This window comes from Glycine max, chromosome 18 (assembly GCF_000004515.6).
Source record: "Glycine max cultivar Williams 82 chromosome 18, Glycine_max_v4.0, whole genome shotgun sequence".
Classification (NCBI taxonomy): domain Eukaryota; kingdom Viridiplantae; phylum Streptophyta; class Magnoliopsida; order Fabales; family Fabaceae; genus Glycine; species Glycine max.
The window spans coordinates 10,913,215-10,917,414 of record NC_038254.2 but is presented as its reverse complement, the minus strand read 5'-3'; the positions used below and the strand labels follow the sequence as shown (position 1 = coordinate 10,917,414).

Sequence of the window (4,200 nt, the reverse complement as noted above, 5' to 3'; positions counted from 1 at the left end):
AGGTGCGGAAGAGAGAACACTTTAGTATTCATATCAACGATGTCCACCGAGCCTTGACTTGCGGACGACTACAAAAATAGTGCAAGAAGAGTCCAGGCATTGCCAGCACAAATCTATACAAGTAGAGTGCACGAAACTCTTGCATGGCAGCCCACCCATTCGAATGAAGCTATGTTGGAGCCATGTTTAGGATACGAAGCATGCTCATTGTGAAATCATCAAATGCGACCCTTACATGCAAATCTCAAAACTAACAATCATACATGTAAAAGAAATTTGTATTCATCCCTTCTCAATTCATGAACACAAACTCCACAAGCAGAGTAGCATCCGACTAGATAGTACAGAGGGTGGCTAGACTATACTCTAGTTTCATTATTGTACTAATCGGTAACCAACTCAAAAGACTGAGCAGGTCCGACTTGTGGTTATATATGGAGAAGTAGGTACCTACCTCACCATCAACCCATGTGTACTCGAGAAGCATAATAAGGGGAGGCGAACACTTTTCCTTTAGCACAGGGTGCTTCTTAGGCCAAGGTGCAACTCTCATAGAAGTTCCCTTTTGGTAGCAGCCACCACCGTCGAAGCCCCAATATTGTCACCCACTTTTTCTAGCAATTGAATCAAAAATGCCGAAAAGTCATTAGACCCCTCAATGGCCGAATGGTCAATTGAACTAGAAAAATCCGACCCTAGGGAGTAAGAATTAGACGACACCTCTAGAACTTCATCATTGTACCCACGAGCCTTGGACCCATTATCGATAGAATCCCCAATTGTAGAGTTCCAAGCTAAGAGATAAGGTATATTTAATGCATAGTGGGAATTGAATTATTACCACTAAGGTTTAGGTGGTTTAAATCCAAAGTGGAAGATTGCATTTTACTAGATGAAGCCTATTTGAATGGACGCATTGAAATTTGTTTTTGTTTCAACTTCCAAGAGAACTTATTTATTATAGTTGGTGGCAATCTTCACTATAAATAGAGAAGAGAATTAGTGGAGAAGATACACATGAAGAGAAAGTGTGTGAGAAGAGAGATTGAGAAATAAAGTCACTTTGTTGAGAGAAAAATGGCTTTGTGTGAGAGTATTGTCATTTCTTGTAACTATTGAGTGGGGTAATCAAGTTTGTAGAGTGATACACAATTTAGGGTGAGTTATAATCGTGTAATCATTTTTGTGAATGTATATCATGCAGGTTTTGATGATGCCAAAAGTTTACCTGATGAGCACGGATTGAATCAAGTCAAAGAACAAGATCAAGAAAATCTAAGATAAGGACTTAGTAAATTTGTTAAAAGAATCTCAATTTAATTAATATAGTTTGGCCTCAAAATCTTTACTATTAAAATTCTTTTAAAGTTAAAATCAGTTCAAAAATATCTTTTGAACTATTAATCGATTATCAGGTTCATGTAATCGATTACCAAAGAGTTTGTGAAAATGGCATATTGAAAATTTTGAACTAATGAACCAATGGCACAAAATTATTTGAATTTTGATATGTGTAATCGATTACAAGAATCATGTAATCGATTACCAGTGAAGAGATTTTAGAAAAACTATTGAAAAGTCACAACCCTTCAAAAATATAATTATCTAATCAATTACCAGAATCATGTAATTGATTACCAGTGAAAAAGTTTCAGAAAAACTTTTTGAAAAGACACATCTTTTTAAGCTATTTTTGAACTAGCATAATGGGCCTATATATAACTTCGAAAAGGTGTGAATTCTCAGAGAATTTAACTCACTATTAGAAAATAAGGTTTCAACATCGATTATTTAAGACTTTCAACACCGGTTATTAATTGATGTTGAAAGTACCGATGTGGAAAGTAGTATCGTTAACATCGGTTTTTCAAAACCGATGTTAACTAATAAATACAACATTGGTTATTTAAATAGGCGATGTTATATGATAAGAATTATGAAAAAAAAGTTATAAATTTATATATCAACATCGATTTTTAAAAAAACCGATGTTGTAAGTTACATTTAACATCGATTTTTTAAATAATCGATGTTAAATGTGACATTTGACATCGGTTTTTAAAAAACTGATGTTATAAGTAACATTTCACATCGGTTTTTTAAAAAGCTGATGTTGTAAGTGACATTTAACATCTGTTATTTAAATAGGCAAAGTTATATGATACGAATTATGAAAAAAAAAGTTATAAATCTATATATCAACATCGGTTTTTAAAAAACTAATGTCGTAAGTAACATTTCATATCGGTTTTTCAAAATCTTGATGTTGTAAGTGACATTTAATATTGGTTATTTAAATAGGCGATGTTATATGATACGAATTATGAAAAAAAAAGTTATAAATCAACATCGATTTTTTTAAAAACCGATGTTGTAAGTGACATTTAATGAAACAGTTTTTACCATAAAATTTAATGAGAAATTTACTAATTACTATGACTTTAAAGCATATTTAATGTTGAGACATGAATTGTAAATTAAGTAAGTAAATATAAACTACAATTACAAAAGTGTCTAAACATCCTAAGTTTCATTTTTAACTTTCAAATAGTACTTTGCCCACTGGTTGCGAAGCGCCTTCAATCTTTCTGGTTCCAATGATCTAGGATCAGTGAAATACTACATGATATAATAAAACGTAAGTTAATAATATATTAGCAATCATAATAATATGAAATTTGGTGAATTAAAAATTACCATTTCCCAATTATTCTGGAAATTTCCTAAGATTATAGTTGACATCCAGTGCATGACGTAATACCCACACTCGGTGCTTCCTTTTTTCTATTACACTAAATACATTATGAAATTTAGATATGCAACGTTCAATACAAATTAGTCTACACAGTACTAAAATATAAGTAAAAACATATTGTTTAAATAACTTACTTTAACAACAATCCACCTAGCAGGAGGCTTGGATTTACTTTGTTGAGTATTGTCAAGTCCTTTCAAAGCACTATTGAATACAAACATAGATTCTTATTGTACATTTAAAATTTTGATTTACCTGACTAATGCTAATGCAAATGTATTGAAAAACAACACTGACCTATTAATTATGCCTTTGAGGTAGTTATCTGGCTTATTATGCAACGAACAAAACCAAATGACAACATTTTCCTTAGGCAAAATGACGACCATTTGCCAATGTGCACTGCAGTGGAGACCAATATAGGTTATTATACTATTATACATTATTTAAATTCATTTGTTGAGTTTAAGTAACCCATTCAGGTAGGCTCCTAGGTACATATCCCGTTTTGAATTTTGCATCCAGTTCTTAATGTAATTTTCTTATTCAAATTGTGATTGGTCAGATCTCTGGATAGACTGTGGCTCGAGGAATCCATACACATCAATATTCCCGGCTCGCATACTTGTCTCAGTCATATGCCTATTGTTGTTAACACAAAGTAAATTATGCATGAAGGTAAAACAATAAATTAGGTAATTAACAATAATCTAAATTGACTTACAGAATCCACAACTGTATAACAAATATGCTGAGACATTGACCACCGTGTGCAATTTCAGACAGATCTTCATGTTTTATGTTTAAGGGGAAGTTTTCATTAAACAAGCCAAACAAGGTAGCATCCCACATAACCTGCAATGGCTTCAGAACAAGCCAAACAAGGTAGCATCCCACATAACCTCATCATCCGGCCTATCTGCAGGTTTTGCGGGTCCCACAGCTCCCTGTTTATCCAACATAATTAATTGACATAATTTAATCACAGTAAACATTTTAATTGGAAAAATAAGCATTTAATGACACTAAAATACTTGTTCTGATAAACGTTTGACAAGATGTGTCGGCCAAGCAAGGAATGTGTTAAGAGTTTGTCCCATGACCTTAACCTCTTTAGTGGGTACAGGAATGGGAGCATCTGCATCTCTAATCTCCTCAACACCAACCTTGACTTGATCATGCAGCAAAGGAATGTTGTGAATGGTTGTGGATCCCTCATAAACTCTTCCTAGGGCAACCAGGCGAGAAGGATATTGTTCAATATACAACCCGCATTTGTATGAGTCACCCGTGTCTGGATCGTTCCCTGAGAGATCAACACAACTCTCCTTTGTGCTGACACGAGCAGCTGAAGGACCAACACCAGGTTCAGGAGGCAGTGCGAGTCCCTGTGATTGCATCTGGCTGAGGGATAACATTAGTCATCGAGTGACTTTTTCTATGAT

The 4,200-nt window shown here is 33.9% G+C and overlaps 1 long non-coding RNA gene across 1 annotated transcript; it reads right to left on the bottom strand.

Moving 5' to 3' along the window:
- Positions 1 to 2,901: 2,901 nt before the first annotated feature.
- On the bottom strand, positions 2,902 to 3,390 carry LOC100781493 (uncharacterized). The gene is made up of 3 exons (XR_001386112.3): positions 3,230 to 3,390; positions 3,053 to 3,157; positions 2,902 to 2,959 (listed from the first exon to the last, which is right to left on the bottom strand). It is a non-coding gene; the product is annotated as an uncharacterized lncRNA (long non-coding RNA).
- Positions 3,391 to 4,200: the final 810 nt, after the last annotated feature.